The sequence below is a fragment of the Podarcis pityusensis genome (genome assembly GCF_964106645.2).
Source record: "Podarcis pityusensis genome assembly, chromosome: 4".
In the NCBI taxonomy this organism is placed as follows: domain Eukaryota; kingdom Metazoa; phylum Chordata; class Lepidosauria; order Squamata; family Lacertidae; genus Podarcis; species Podarcis pityusensis.
In genome coordinates this window covers 28660102-28677703 of record NC_138027.1, presented here as the reverse complement: position 1 = coordinate 28677703, position 17602 = coordinate 28660102, and the positions used below count along the sequence as shown (strand labels likewise).

Sequence of the window (17602 nt, the reverse complement as noted above, 5' to 3'; positions counted from 1 at the left end):
CAACATGTGGACAAATATTTCAGTTCCGCACTTTGACAATGACAATGGCAATAGCAGGAAGTTTTTATCATAGCAACATGCTGGTTTTTAAGGTGACCACAAGCTAGAAGCAGATACCTGAAAGCAAATTTTTTTGTTACTACCAAAAGACTTGACAATAGTATTATCATCACCTTTTAAGCTTCTTTTTTAGCCTTCCACTTTTGGGAACTGATTAATGGCCTGATTTGATTTCTAAGGCTGCAATTCTAAGTACGGTATATCACCTAGGAAGTGAATGTCAGTGACCTCTGTGGAACTTACTTTGGAGTAAATATACGGCACATTTGGGTTAAATGTATGGCTGTCCACATCTAATTAATATTTGGATAGAGTTACATTCTTATTTATAGTCTAAAGTATGTTTTAGAAAGCAAACTTCTATGATTGATTGATTGATTGATTGATTGATTGTAATAATTCTAGTTGGCTAAAAAGCAAAGAAAAAAAGTGCACAGCTTAGAAGCACAGGTTTAAAGAACAGTGGGACTACAAGGACACCGTATTTGAGTCGGTGCATATATACGATCCCATCAGTTATTGCTCATATACTATAGCTATCCGTGAATCATGTTGTAGAACATACCTTGTACTAAAGACTCCAAGTAATTAAGAATTTGCTAGGTGTATTATAATGATTAATTATATTCACTATTTGATCAATGCAGCTTATTCCAGAACGAACTTTACCAGCTAAACATCGAATCAGTAGATCATGCAAGGCCTTTGTCTATCAGATTAAGGAGATTTTTAGCATCAAATGTCTTCTTCTGTGTACATAATTACACACGTATCAAGTCACCTTACAATATACCTTGATAGACATTTAGTTTTCTTTGATATATGATACTAAATACCATAAACCTTTATGCAAAATGTGAGGTAATCTAAAACAATAACTCCTCGATTTATACCAGTTTCTGTATAGGGTATTTTTTGTTAATGCTAAGCATTCAGTGTTCTAGAAGAAATTAGAGACATCAGTGGATTTAAGATGCTAAAAATGTATATCTAGGATCATATGATGTTCTGTATGTCACAGAAGCTGCAGCCAGATACCCATAAATGTTCACCTGGTTGCTATACATAAGCACCAAAATTTGGAGTTATGCTAGAATTGGACCTTTCTTAACATGTATTGTTGTCCACACAAGTTAATGAAACATATTTAAAATCTGTGAAGAAATAAACTTTAATAACTTTATTAACTTTAATAAAAATTATTTAATAATAAAGAATAATAATCTTTATTATTAATATTTCTAAAGAAACCTTAGAATACAAACAATGAAAAATCCTGAGAATACAAACAGGGACATATATTCTCTCTCTCTCTCTATGAAACTGTGTGAAATACCTATTTTTCTGTCATAAAGGGAAACATTCACATGAAAGGAAAACAAGTAGGTAGAATGTGACAGTATGCATAAATATACATGGGCAAACCATATTCATTTGTTTAAGTCAGGGAAACAATATATATTTATGTTTCTTTATGCAAGGGAAAGGGTTTAGCTTGGAGGTAAAATCATACATTACATAGCAGCTCAGGATCTGATTGTCTTACTTCGGGTCTGGATGAAATTCCCCATAGGTCAGATTTATAGGGACTCTTGCTTTTGTTTTCTGTTCTCTCCAGCATGCTGTGGCAGAATTCAGCCCATGGACTGTTTTCTTCTTATAGTCATATTTGGAGAAGATATTGTAGGTCACCAAGTTCAAATTTCTGCTTGATGCAAGAAATCCAGCCTTTGGTTGAATGACAAGGAGAGCCTATTTCTCCCTATGCTAATTAATTGCATAGTTAAACTCATCTTACAACTCTGAAATTTTCTCTAATGCTGAATCAAAATCTACTCTCCTGTAACTTAAGTTCATTACATCTACTCCTCTGGGGCAGCATAGGACAAGACTTCTTCCACGTAAGAAACCTTCACATCTTTGAAGACTGCTATTATAATCCTCCAGTCCTTGGTCTTCTCCAGGCTAAACATACCCAGTTCCTTTAACCTTTCCTCATTGGGCTCCCCCCTGTTAAAGGTAGGTCCCCTGTTAGGTCCAGTCGTGGACAACTCTGGGGTTGCGCGCTCATCTTGCTTTACTGGCCGAGGGAGCCGGCGTACAGCTTCCAGGTCATGTGGCCAGCATGTCTAAGCCGCTTCTGGCAAACCAGAGCAACGCACGGAAACACCGTTTACCTTCCTGCCAGAGCGGTACCTATTTATCTACTTGTACTTTGACGTGCTTTCGAACTGCTAGGTTGGCTGGAGCAGGGACCGAGCAATGGCAGCTCACCCTGTTGCAGGGATTCGAACCACCGACCTTCTGATCAGCAAGTCCCAGGCTCCGTGGTTTAACCCACAGCGCCACCCGCATCCCTTATTCCCCTGTTAAGCCTACCCTAAAATGGATAGTCTCATGCAGTCTCTGCAGAAGACTCCCAAGTAGACACTCCTACTGGTACAATGATCAAGTACGTAATCTGGGAGTATTCCTTGATTCAACAATGTCACTGGATGCCCAACTAGCCTCAGTGGCAAGAAGTGTCTTTTTCCAGCCAAGCCTTTGCAAGTCATGCCCAGGCTGAAACCCATGGAAAAGACTGCTGCTTAATTTGAGGGCAAATAGCACCTTCATTTTAGTGGTAATTTTTATCGTACCGCTATTGCTGTTGGAATATAATTTTATTCTCCAGAATGCTGCCGCAAGAGGGCACAGCAAACTTCAAACTTCAATAACTGAAGGAGGAGCCAGAAACACCTCCCAATGAATTATAACCTTATACTAATTTACACAGTTTATGTGCATGCGCTTGTCTTCATGAACGCAGACATCCCAACCCAGGTGCTAAGCTATAACAGTTCTGTAGCCAAAAGAAGGTGACAAAAAACGTGATGGAGGTATCAGCATGCTTGGGGGAGCTCCAAGGTTTGCAGAAGAAGGGGAAAAATCTAATGGACTATCAGCTCCTCCCAAGAAGTGGCATAGGTGGATTGAGAATGCTGAAAGGTTGGGTGGGGGGAAACTGAAAATCACGGGGTAGGGGAAATACAGTGGAAAGTCTTCGGTGGCTTGAATCCCCACAATAGGGTGAGCTCCCATTGTTCAGTCCCAGATCCTGCCCACCTAGCAGTTTGAAAGCATGTCAAAGTGCAAGTAGATAAATAGGTATCGCTATGGCAGGAAAGTAAACGGTGTTTCCATGCGCTGGTTCACCAGAAGTGGCTTAGTCATGCTGGCCACATGAACCGGAAACTGTCTGCAGACAAACACCAGCTCCCTTGGCCAAAGAGCGAGATGAGCATGCAACTCCAGAATCGTCCGCGACTGGACGACCTAACGGTCAGGGGTACCTTTACCTTTACCTTTTAACATCAAACAACACAACACCATTCTTAAATAACGTATTGCCCTTGTTTGCCATTCTAAATCCTTCGAGGGTTAAGGTGATCTACCAACGTGAATAAGTGGTATGGTAGGTCTTTTTTCATTTGTACTTGCATTTGAGTATCCCACCACACAGACACAGAAAAAACAGTGCCATCCTAGCCAGAGTGCCTTGTTTCCCTTTTTCCTCTACTGTGGCTTCTGACACACTTGTGTGCTCTCCATAACTTCAGCTTACAACTGAGCATGCTAGAAGTGGTTTGAAAGTTAAGATCCAAGAATTGAAGCAGCCACATTCGGAGTCCTTTGGGTCTTCTCTCGCGGCCATAATTAATACTAGTAATGGAATCATTTCGCCCAAGGCAATGAAATAAAACTGTTTCTAGAACTACAAGTGAATCCTTCCAATGTTTGTGATCTGTTAAAGAGCTTGCATTCCCTCTTCTCCGCCTATTATTAGCCAGCATCCGTCTCATTGCTGATTGCCATTCCCCTGTGGCTATTTTCTGGCCATACCCTGTTGGCAAACATAAGGGTATTGTGTGCATATAGCTAAAGATGGCTCTCTTATCTGGCACACATATCCTCAAATAAGCTAGTATCCACATACCCACAGGGTGGGGGAGGGGGATGTGCAAGTCCCAAGCTAAAAATAATTGTAATGTCTAATCTTTAACTTTTTAGCATCAGGCTAGGTTGCTTTCACAGCAGCCTTCTAGAGAAAATCCAACACACGCCAGATGACAATTGCAAGCTAATCCCTTTCCTGCTTTCGATTTCTTTTTATGAACTGCAAAAGCAAGGTCCAAGAGACAGCCTCTGATGCATCTCAAGTCCAGTACATGCCTTTCAAACCTAATCAAGAGGGTGTAAAAATGTATATGGAAAGATGAAAGTGTCTTTGCCTTTGTAACATATGGCAAAAAAGCAGGAAAAGGCTGAAAGAGATGTTCCATAGGGGAAGGTTAAGTCTGATGCTAATGCTTATTTAAAATGGTGACAGTCTGGAGTAGTGAAGCCTTGCTGGGCTGCTTTAATTTCTCTCTGGAATAGCTTTCTCCCAACCTTCTGCAGCACATCAAAGTCTCTGGAGCTCAATTAAAATTGGATTATATTGAAATGCTCTGTCTATGGGACTGTGTGCTCACTAACACTTTTCTTTCGGTAATACTGCAGATGACAGTTGCCCATCCCAATTTAAACAGTTGTCATAGAGACCACAAACTAAAGTAGCAGTAACTAACAATACAAAGGAAAGGTAAGCGCTCGGATTTCTATGAATGAAGGGGTTGGCTTTCAGCTGCACTGGATATACCACAAGCCGTTAAATGCAGCTAACATAAAAGGCTGTAATATGCCAAGCAGCTTGGCAGAGAGAAGCAAAGTAAACGATTCAAGTAAAGAATTTCATTTGTGCCTAGATAGCAACCCTGTAATTAGACAAGCATTTTGTATGTGGCTATTCTTCCACTACTTAAAATATCCAAAATTAATAGACTCTCTCTAAGGATCAGTACTGAAGGTGGGATATAGACAATAGCCAGCAGTCAGTAAATTGAAGAAGTTAATAATTACTTTCTAATTACCAGTTTAACATAATTGGAGTAATTACTAGGCACAGTAAGGGATTATTCTGTTATTTAATAAAAACAGAAAACTTTGTTTCCATGTGGATATGTAAAATGGGGAGCACCTTCATGCAATTCCATGAAAATTGAAATATAAACAGAGATTAGACTTCTTTGTATCATTTTATTAGTAAGATGTCCACTGAGAAAACAGAGGCTTATTTTATATGAGATTATATCCTGAGCTATTCCACAGACTCAAGTCAGATAATCATGTTATTCAACACAATTTTCATGATGTACAATGTAAATATAAAACATTTTAAAATAACCCATCTAAATGGGTACGTGATCAGACCTAAATAGCTTTTAATTTAAAATCTTGTTTAATGTTATTATATTGCTTCAAAGATTGTCGACTTTTTATATATAAAAAAATCCCTGTTCTGGCACTTTTCAAAAAAGCAAAATACTGTTATGAAGACAGCTTATATTTCTGGCAGCCATGCAGAGCAATACATTTGACAGCATAGATTGCAAGTAATGATATCATGTTCTCATGTAAATGGCATGTTTCTGGCACCATAAAAACTCACGACTTTTCTTGTAATTGGCTTACTCAGAGTCCCAAGGTTTTCTTCCCCTTGTCATTGTGCTGATCACCATGGAAATGAACAATTACTGTTAGTTTACTGTATGGCTCTATTTTTCTTTAAAGCCCTGGGTAAGCATGCTCCGTGCTCTCTTGGGGGAGACTGTGTTAGGATTTTGAAGCAGCAACAAGGCAGAGAGCACAAAGTGCAGGCCAAAGGGGAGGGAAGCAAAAATGTGTCAGAAAATCTAAAAAGTGCACAGATCAAAATTTGTCAAAACAAGGACTAGGTTTAAACCAACAAGAAAGGCCCCTACAGCTTGAGCCTTGACAAAGCATGGCCTATTTTATTTATTTTATTTTATTTTAAGCCCAGCTGTAGAAAACACCATCTAATGAACCTGTCTGGGGCTGCTGTCCCCATCCTGTCAGGCATGTCAGGAAATGACAAGCACTGGGGACAGGCCGCCGCCAGTCATAGACAGGCCTGCCAGCTGGAGAGTTCAGCCCCAATCTAATCACACCACCAGAAAATAACTTTTCATGCTTTCAGTCTGAAAAGATGGGCTCAAGAAAAGGGTGGGTGGGGGAAGACTGAAACAATGCCATTTGCTTCAATTGCATATTGTTCTCCAGGCAGAAATTTTAAAAGAACTTATCAGCAAATGCATTCATGCTAATTAATATTAACAGAGCCTTGAGTTGGCCACAGAGGCTGACCAATAACAGACCATATTTATCATACTGCTATATCTTGTCTATGGATTCTAAGCTAATGAAAATGGAAGCCCAGCATTTTCCATTGTATTTTAAAATTAGCTCTCTTGAAGAAAAAAATAAGTACTGTTATAATTTATTGTGATGTCCACACTGTTTTTTACATGGTTGCTTTTTGAGTGCTTGGCACCTACAGATCCATTCATTACACTGAAGCAGAACATCTCCACCCTACTTTAGGGAACCTTCCCTAGGGCAAGTGAAAGTGTTGGCTTGGGAAGAAAGAAAAACAATCTGTTTCTCGGAGGTCATTAACAATCCTATAATCTGCAAGGCTACGTATGCAAAAATCAGTAACCTTCTTAGTCTGAAGTAGTGCAACGCAATAGAAGGACACTAAAACATGTTCTGGTTTTGTTCTGTTTTTTAAAAAAGCTTCCTAGGACAAAAGTCATAATGGCGTATAATCGTTCTGCGCCAGAAAAAGCTGCTATCAAGTAGCGGCTTTACAAACACTTCTAAAGTAGTTAAGAAGAAGAAGAAGAAGAGTTTGGATTTGATATCCCGCCTTTCACTCCCCTTCAGGAGTCTCAAAGCATCTAACATTCTCCTTTCCCTTCCTCCCCCACATCAAACACTCTGTGAGGTGAGTGGGGCTGAGAGACTTCAAAGAAGTGTGACTAGCCCAAGGTCACCCAGCAGCTGCATGTGGAGGAGCGGAGACGCGAACCCGGTTCACCAGATTACAAGACTATCGCTCTTAACCACTACACCACACTGGCTCTTAAGAAAGTACGTTTCAGGAATTTGAGGCCTATCCTATCCAATAGTCAAATACTCAATGTTACAAGAATAACAATCACCGTGCTAAAGATATATAAGCTTCAACTGATTTTATCACAGCCCAAAGAGATGCATTGTGTGATCAGCTCTCCTAACTTTCCCCCCCCCTTTAAAGCAGCTATGGAAAGAGGGAGTTCAGATTCTGAATGCAGCAGAGGTGCATGAGGAGATAATGTTTAACCCTTCCCTTTATACCATTTCCCCAACGGAAATAGCTCTTCTCTCTGCAGGGCTGGGTGGAAAAAATCTGTTGGTATCCGTCTGTCTTGAGAGCCAATGGAGTGCACCTACAGCAGTGAAGTCAAACTGCTGTGTTAGCAACACCTAAGTGACTTCCCCAGGAAGCAAGCCTGGGCACTGTGTATGGAGATCCTGGGCTGCCTAGACAATGACCCCCATCTCGGCCTCACAGATGTGTTCCAAAGGAAAGCACAGCATTCATTTGGCAGTAGCTTGGCTACAGGGCAGTTGTCTTAGGGACTTCGCTGCAGATTTGTGTTGGGTTTTCTCCTGAAGATGAGCAGGAGGTTTAGGGTCAGAGTTTTCCCTCTCCTAGATGGGCTGCCTTCCCAGGTTGATAAGCCCCATCTGTCCCTTCCATAGCACACACAGAAACCACTTTCTTGACCGTTGGACCCACTATTGGTCTCATCCATTCAATATGCCAGATCCTGCCTTTATATGCAGGGGAAGTCCCTACCTCACCAAGGATTTAAGACCCATCAGCTGCCCTCACCTGATTTAGCCAGCCAGTCAAAACCATTCCTGAGGTGTGGCTGCTGTCACATGCTGACAGCTTCTAGGAACCACAGGTGAGAGCGGAGTGCAGGGTGGGGACCTAAGGAGGATGAATTACCCCACAAGGAGCATGATGTGACCCCCACCAGAGGTACCACCCCACCCCTAATACCCTATATATATACCCCTCGTGTGGAGAAATACAGGTAAGATATTGGTACCTGCCTCCCCCCGCCAGTGGAAATGAAAAATAAAGATTTAGAAATGGCTATTCCTTTCCACAGTAAGTGATAACTTCCAATTCAATGAACAAAAGCTATTTTGTTAAATATCTCACATAGTTTCACACCCTAAAATATCAACATGAATAAATTATACATGTCGCATTCAATCAAAACCAATTTTCTCACAGGAACTTTACATCATTCATTGTATGCAATTATCCTCCAAGATCCAGTTACTAAAAGGGGGTGGCAACTGTGATATGTGCTTTATCAGCGGCTTTAATAACTATTGGCAGTCAGCAAAGGGATACACAGGTTAAAGAATCCTAAATTCCCTCTTGGATTCACAAAGAAAACATGTTGTACTCACACACACTTGCCAGCCCGTTCCCTCTCTATTTTCTAATACCCTGCCCAGATCACCTTGAACTGTCTTGTATGTCTGGAAGTAAACCTAACTTCTTTTTCTACTGCCAAGTCCCACTGAGAATACAGTATAGTTTTATTATTGTGTAGGCCTGTGTGCCTAATGATAGATGAAGGTATTCTGCTAGGAATAGAAACTTTTCAGAACAAGTGTAAACAAACTGTAAGGTATGCACATTCTGATATTTTAGAAGTTTGTAATTCTGCCAGATTTTCCTCATAGGAAGAGCAGCTTGCATCTAATTGTTGCCCTGCCAACCTTCAGTACTTGATGCAAAGCTTGGACCTCGCTCAACAAGCAGTTCAAATAAAATAAAAATAACTAAAATAAAGTGAAGTCCCACCTCACCAACCTTTAGCAGCTATTTGAGAATGTCAACAAGCATGTGGATAGGGTTGATCTGATAGACATTATATAGTTGGACTTTCAAAAACCTTCAGACAAAGTCTTCACTGAAGGCTGTTGAGCAAACTTAGCACTCATGCAATAAGAAAATTACAAGTCCTCCAATACTTTAGGAACACGTATCAGGAAGTAGTGGATAATCAAAAGTAGGAGGAGCGAGTGCTATTGTGCTCAGATCCTGCTTGGGGGATGGGAGAGGAGGAATGCAGGAGACTGTTGTGACAGGATGGAGGAGAGAGCTGCCACTTGCCATTTGAGGGCATTGGGGTGAAGGCCTCTGCTGAGGCTTCCTGGAGAAAGGAAAAGGATGGTGGAAACTTCCAGTTTCTTGTAGAAGCATCTTATGATCGTGCACAAGAGCCAAAAGTTTTTCCAGGCTGGCTGATGTAAGTGGAGGTTGGAGAACCTCTGATAGAGAAGGAGGCTGCTTCATTGGCTCTGTGAATGGCAAAGTCCAAGTGGCGTTCTTTAGCGTCTGTCAGCTGGGAGTCCCCATCCTGAGGAAAGTAAGTTCCTAGAGACTGAAGTGAAAACTGAAGAGTCCACATTTGGGATCTTTAATAAGATCATAAACTCAGTATCGAGGGAGTAGAATTGGTTAGAAATAGATGCTAGCTTCTTAACTTGGTGTGGCAAATCCCATTCATATTTGGATACATTCCTTAGCAGAGGTAGAACTGGAACACCAGAGTTAAAAGTTTTAGGTTCAGCTGGCACCACTGCTGCCTCAACATGGATTTGCAGAAAATGAATCAAACAAGCTTTATTTCTCTTTTACTGTAACATAACCTTCTTGATAATGAATAAACAGTAAATGCTTTCTATAGGAAGGCTTTCTACACTTTCTCATATGACTTGTTGTGAAGGCTCCGATAGTCTGTCGTCTCCAGATTTGGTTACAAAGCAATGAGTTCATTTCATCATGCTAGCAGATTGTTGGATAAGGCTGTCTAAGAGCTGTTTGAGAGTGAAACAGATGCCCTCAGAAGGTGGTGGGCGCCCCTTCATGGAAGGTTTTGAAGCAGATGTTGGATGGCCATCTGCAATGGATGCTTTGAGATTCCTGCATTGCAGGGGTTAGACTAGATGACTTCCAACTCTATGATTCTAAGGCCTTTTTGAACCTGTTTTGGAGGTCTAGCTGCACTTGTTGATCTGCCAAAATAGGTCTAATTTCACCAAACTCCCAGTGGGTTAAGATAGTTGAATTTAGGTTTCATTGAATTCATTGAGACATTAGTAATCACTTCTCATTGATTTCAATGAAAACTAAGTTCAGCTAAGTCTGATACAAGTGAAGTATCTGTTTAACTCTCCACCCCCAATAACCTATAGTTACAAGTGTGGAAAACAACCCAGTGATACAGTTGATAATAAACTGAGCATGAGTAAGCAATGCACTCCCACTGCAAATAAGGCACCATAATAATGACTTACATTACTAGTTGTTCAATCTTATGCATGTTTACTTAAAATTAAGGCCCTTTGTATTCAATAGGGTTTACTCCCAGGTGTACGGGATTGCAATCTAAGGGTATTACAATTATTCCAACTCTACTCTGCATTGATAAAGCTGTTGCGGCAGTAATGTGTTCTGTTCTGGTTACTGAAGTCCAAGACAGACATAGATAAACTGGAAGAAAGCAGACTAACAAAAATTATCAGAAGTCTGTCTTACTTAGCTTGAATAAGAAGAAAAACTGAGTGAGAACTAGATATGGACTTCAAAGGGGGTCTTTTAAAACTTTTCTGATTGCTTTCAGGAAGGGTAGAGCCGAATTAAATTACAAAAAAAAATAGGCTGCTATTTTGATGCCATTGACATTATGTGGACACTGCAAAAACCTTTCATGCATGAGCAGCACAGATCCCAAAGTAAATACCCAGTAGTCTTAAAGAACTTATTTTATTGCCTACTTTGGATACCCTAAAAAATTGTCTGCAAAAATAGACAGGACATTTGGATAATTTTTGAACTCTTAGAATGGCAAAGAATATGGTACAAAACCTTCCATGATACTTATTGATGATTGAAATAAAATCAGTTTTTATGATTATGACTGATGACAGATTGGCAATTTACAAAAGATGATCACTCTAGTCACTATAATTATTACTATCTGGTATTATGTTGAATGTAACATTTTTCCAGCAGCAACAAAAATAACGGGTGATAATATTCAGTTGTGGTGTCGTGCTTGTGCAATAAACTTCTACTTGTGGAAGTGGAACTTTCTCTTCTCATCCTCCCCCTTGCAGTCTGCCATCTTTGCAGAACTGGGAAACCCTCCAGAACAGATGGAGGATAAAGGGGGATGCAGGGGACAGAGTAGAAGTAATTCCACCACTGGTTAAACATTGGATCATGCCCACTATCTCTGTAGGGAAAGTATGCATATATCTGTATATACAGTATGTGACTGTACTTCACTAAGGGTACATGAACTAGGAAGGCTATGCATGCACCAATCCCTGCTCGGCCAGTCTTGGAAGATAATAGCAGTATGTAATCAAGAGGAGGTAATAACAGCAAAATGAATTTTGCAGGAGTTTGTATTGTACAGTCTGACACATGATGTAGCAACCTTGCTGAGACTAAGAAGGTCTCACATGTGGTCAGTACTCAGCTGGGAAGCTTCCTTAGAACCTTGTGCATACTGTCCAGAGTGGAAGCAAGGCTAGATAAGGGAAGAAAATGCACGTTTTTAGTTGTGTTCAAACATTTCTGAAAGGGATTCCACACATGAGAGTATTTCTAGCGCAGGCCATTAACATATTTAGAAAGTTGCTCCATGGTATTTCAGAGCCTGTCTGTTGATATCACTGTGTTGATTGAAAATAACCATGGTTCCCTCGTTGGCCGTAACCTAAAACAGTTAAGCATGTTTAAATCGACTAAAACCAATTATCTTGCGCATGCTTAGCTCACTGTTGGATTGTGACCTTTATTTGTTAGCTTGATGCCTATCTTGCTTTTGGATTGCAGGGATTGCATGATTCTCACTTTATCTGAGTTGTGATGGATTTGACCATTGGAAATGGGCTCAATGGGGTTCTTTTCACCAAATGGATAATAAAATCCATTAGGAGAAAAAAAAATAGAAACAAAGGAATATTAGTAACCACAAATGAATGGAAAATTTCTTTTATCTTTTCTTTGTGAGATGAATCAAATATATGGAATAACCAGTTAAAATGTTGTTTATATGTAAGTATATAATTTTGTTGCGCACAGTATCTGTATTCAAACTTCTAATGTATTGTTTGTCATTAGCTTACATATTGCTGCCTTACAGTGGCATTATTCAATTCATTTCATTCATCCAGAAGCAAAGAAAGCTCTGACCTCCTGACCCCAATTTTCACTTAAAGAAACAAATTTCTTTTTGCAAACAAATTCAATTTTTCTCCTGTCAACCTTTAGCCTTGCTTTAAAATATTAAGCTTTCCCCCATTATAGTAAGCAATCAGGTTTCCACTATACAAATTTAACATTAATCTCTACTTTATAATCTGGTGAGAATGTTACCTTCATTTTATTCAGTACTGCCAAAAAGAATACAAGTAGGTATACCCTTGCAATCTTCAAGCACACAATGACACTCTAAGTGCAAAGCTATACTTTTAAATTTAATTGCTTTTTAACATTTTGCATGGTAAAACAATCTGCTGGGTAGGGGATACAGCTCTGCTTAAAAGGGAGGAAACATGACACATGGAGAGCAAAATCTGTTGATGAAATATAAATGTATTCCAAAACAAATGGTTCCACAAGGCCCCAAAGCAGTTGTTTTGAGGCAGGGATACAGAGGCCATTTCCCCACCTTCAGTCACTACCACTTTTTATCATGAAAATGAGGTCCAGGTTGGAGGTTACGGGTGGGAGGCAACATAATGTCTTTTTTATTTCCCCCCCAGAGCAAAACTCTCCCAAGATAGTAATGGGATTGAAATCACTCTGTAGCAAAAGGGCAGAAATGGCAACATAACTGTGGCTGTATTACTATGCCAAATTATAATGTATTCCTAACTCAATCTTGTTCATCAGACATTGCCTTCTTTTTTTTAGAAAAAAGTACATAACTACTTCTGACATCAAACTCTTCTGCTTGCAGTATAAAATAAATATGTGGCTAACTTGAAAAAAGATAATTTATTTTCAAAAATATGTTTGCTGCAATCCAAGTTCCACAAACAACACTGTAGCTGCTCCAACTCCCTGAATTCCTTCAAGGTAAGGTAAAGGACCCCTGGACTTTTCTGAGCTGTTCCCAAAAGCCAGGGGACTCATCAGAGTAGCATAGGATGTGTCATGAGGAACTGCAGTTGTAAGAAGAAATCACAGAAGGCCTGATATTTCAAGGAATTTCTTAGGTGTTCACATAAGGGTCTGTGGACTCCACCTGTTATTATCAGTCATAATTAAGCACTGAGGTGACACAGAGATTTGGTTTAAACATAGTGTCAAACCAAGGTTTAATGCTGCAGTGACAAGTCTAGAAGAAGCCTCTCTGACTCATGAACTCAAGTGTAGTTAGTGACTTTCTTGTTTGCAGCAAACCATATCTGAATTGGCAGGATTACAAACATTGGTAGGATTGACAGAAAACTTGTAGTTAAAATTTGAGCCATGTATTGGCGAAGGATTCATAAAAATAGAGTTATGAAAGCGATGCAGAGGGGGAAATCATTATATTAAGATCCAAAATGGGGGTCGGGAGGGAAGTCAAAAGGGATTATATGTTTATGTATTTAATTCGTTTGTTTATGTAAAATAGAAAATGCAAAAATAAAATTTATTTTAAAAAATCTGAATTGGCAAAGGGTTTGGGGAAAACACCCGGATAAACCAGGATTGCAACCTAGGATTAAACCATAATTTAAATAGTTCAGATCTCATCCCACCCCCCTCCGCAGCCTGATCACAGTTAAGATTTCCCCCCCCACTTTTATTGAGATGAGGCTCATTAATTAAAGGATCCATGAAGGGATTAATGTTTTGTGGCCTTAGCTATGAAGAAGTGTTTCTTTGAATTCCCATCACTAGAACTAATTGTATTGACTGTTTTTTCTGACAGAAATTCAATCAGTACAATTCTTCATTGGAATATAACGTGTCAGAAATTTCAGATTGGCCCACAAATTTTTGTTTATTAGAATTGTAGACAACTTCATAATGGACTAGATTAATTTTTGGTTTTTCTCATCTGTGAATAACAATAACGTAACTGGGTCAAGGTACATGCAGGAGGCAGGAGAACTAAAAGTCCCAGAGCTCTTTCTTGCGCCTCTATGTTTTATTGTCTGCAGGCTTCCTAGGAAGTACAGTGCCTCTGCCTCACAAGCTAGAAGTAGAAAGGCCTTTGCCAATCACCTCTCAAATAAGTACAGTACTTGAATACTTGATTAATGAGTCACCTGCCTTGAAATGGCGTGTGTGTGTGTGTGTAATTCAGTTCCAGTTAAGTAAGGTTTAAGGCAACTGAGAGCTCAATTGGTAGAGCACAAGACTCTTAATCTCAGAGTCGTGGGTTTGAGCAAAGTAAAGTTGAGTAAAGATTCTTGCATTGCAGGAGGCCGGACTAGATAGCCCTCATGGTCCTTTCCAATTCTATGAGAGGTTTTACATTCAACTAACTCTAGGGGCACTCAGACACGGGTGGCACTGTGGGTTAAACCACAGAACCTAGGGCTTGCCGATCAGAAGGTCAGTGGTTCAAATCCCCGCGACGGGGTGAGCTCCCGTTGCTCGGTCCCCTGCTCCTGCCAACCTAGCAGTTCGAAAACACAGCAAAGTGCAAGTAGATAAATAGGTACCATTCCGGCAGGAAGGTAAACGGCTCTGGTTTGCCAGAAGCGGCTTGGTCATGCTGGCCACATGACCCGGAAGCTGTATGCCGGCGCCCTCTGTCAATAAAGCGAGATGAGCGCCGCAACCCCAGAGTCGTCCGTGACTGGACCTAATGGTCAGGGGTCCCTTTACCTTTTTAACTCTAGGGGAGAACCCTGTAAACTGATTCACAGTCAGGTTTAGTCAGATTCGTATACTTAGATAGTAACTTCCAAGCTTTGAGCTTTTGGATGAATTGCATTATGACTAACTAGTAATACTGATCTTCAGAGTAACTATACTCCTTATAATTTTTCAATGGCTGTATCATATTATTAAATCATTCTTAAGAGTGAAAATCATTCTTATTGTGCTTCGATTCTTGCCTTTCAACTGTTATTAGCTTTAATATTATGGAGCTTAGGCTACCCTTTAAGTCAGAAGTGGCTCATTCAAGAGGAACTGGCACAGACCTTGGAGCTACATTTACAAGGGTAAGGAAAAGCACAATTCCCAAACCCCTTCAACATACCACATAGAGAAGAGCTTCATATGAAAGCCTATTTAAGAGAAGAGATTGCAACAAAGAAAAGGCCTACAAATAGCTTTATGATGGTGCTGCAGGAGTACTTTATGGAAACTGAGTAGTGTCTAAAAAGTGCCCTGTCAGTTTTCAGCTCCCTCTTGCCAGCTGCATTAAAATGCGGCTCTGGGCAATATTTTTTTTTTGTCTGGAATTTCAGGAGCAGAGAGTACAAAAGAGCTGATGAGCAATGAATGCTTCACCCTTCCTCAATTAATCTTGTCTTTCTACCTTTGCTTTTGCTTTCCCTCTACATGAAGGTAATAATGACACCCTCATCCATTATCCTTTTATCCCTGTTATTCTCGTGAAATTGCTTAATAATATGTTACAGATTCGTCTTCACTCACATAATTCTTCCTGTCATTTGCAGTATATCATCCTGCAAACATACAGCCCACTTTCACTGGCCGTTCTTTGAAGATTATTGTCACTGACATCTTGAGGATGCGTTTGGAATCTGGAGCATCATTTCCGTTGCGATGGGGAATTACACTGACTTATCTGTCATTGCCAAAAGCACAACAAGCAATTCAGTGTTAATGCAAAGGTAACACAGGTTTTTATCATGCCGCCAGAACAAGAGCTCTTGTGAATTTATGCTAATATGGCCCTTTTATACTTTAATAACCTCCTCCCTTACTGGAAAAAAAGTATTAATGCATGCATGCACTTTCTCTTCCTCTCTTCCTCACACACACACACACACACACACATACACACTGTTAGTTTGATAATCTATGTCATAGTGTGGTAAGTAATTTGTAGATGATCCTCTTGTAATTATTTATTGCAAATCTTTTTATGAATGCTAATCTCATAGAGTTACAGCAGATTGCTAGTTCTATTCAATATGGAGAAGTAGTGAGAACAACCATGTCTTATTTCTTGCAGCTAAAACAATCAGTGAAATGATTCTTGCTATGCTGTTTCTGGTTTTTTCCACCAAAGTAAGTGCGGGATTTTTTATTATTTTTTTTAAAAACGGCTTCCAAAGCTCTCTCTGATTGCTGATTCAGTTTGCTTTCCTCATCAAGAGAATCAGGAATACTACAAGCGAGCAGTTCGCCTTGATCCAGGGTGGCATTCCAGAGGGACCAAGGCTATCCAGCATGCATGCCAAATCTGACAACACATGACAAGCCGGTCGGCGTGCAGTAATTTGACTAATTATACTGGATTAGAGCATATTAATGCAAGCTGTTTTCTCCAGAGTTAATGACCTGCTGACTGGGTTCTGTAAGGCCCCACTAGGTCTACAGACAGCTAAAAAACAAAACCTTGCCTTCTAAGCCCTCGTCATTTCACATCAGCAAATGAGTATATCAAACTACTGAGCAGCAAAATGTAAGCGACATTTTGTCTGCTACAAACTCATGTATCCTCCCTTAGCTTTCCACCTCAAGGGTTTCTTTGATATAAAATTAAAATCTGCTTTTTGCGGGTCTGAAAAATACTACCCAAAAGCAGAGGGAGAAATTGCTTTCTAGATGTTTATTTGTCAAGTTAAAGGAATAGTGGAGGGTGTTAAATATATAGAGAGACAAATTACTAGACGACATAACTGTGAGACATAGTTTATAAATCTTTCCTTTACATGATTCTTTTTTTTATTACACAAAATGGATCTATTACCTATAGATATATATTAATAACAAGGAAATGGCTTTTCCATCTATGTCACTCTGTTTAGTTGCTTATACAGTTTTGGAAATTATTATTTATGGCTGCAATTTTCTTTTTTTCTTTCTTTCCTAGAGGTGAACTCTTTGTAAATAGTTGGTAGTTCATAATAATCTGGACAGCATTATGCAATAAATGGCAGCATCCAATGTATTTATTGATTTATTTAGATATTTAACCAAACCCTTCTCTAAAAGGTCCAGAAAGGTAACAATAAATGATAAAATAACATTTTAAAAGATAAATACAATTTAATATCACCACAGTGCTAACCATCTTCCAGTCACAAAATAATTGTACAGTACTAGTTTTCAAACTTCCTTCCTTGACACACACACAGAGCGAGCGAGCAATGTATTTTGTCACATTTTATATGTTTATATGTTATAAGGTCATAGAATCATAGAGTTGGATTCTCTCTGGTTATCTATTACATCCCTTGCTCAGTGCAGCATCTGCAGTTTAGGATGCAGCTACAGAATCCCTGGCATATGGTTGTCTAGCATCTGCATAACTACCTCTAGCAAAGAAGAGCCCACCACCTTCAGAGGCCGTCTGCTACACTG

General features: G+C 39.7%; 1 protein-coding gene across 3 annotated transcripts in view; it reads right to left on the bottom strand.

Annotated features, from left to right (window-relative positions):
• The window catches only part of NBEA (neurobeachin), a 355514-nt gene that overhangs the window by 91373 nt on the left and 246539 nt on the right, over positions 1-17602 (bottom strand). The gene's annotated exons all lie outside the window — the stretch shown is intronic.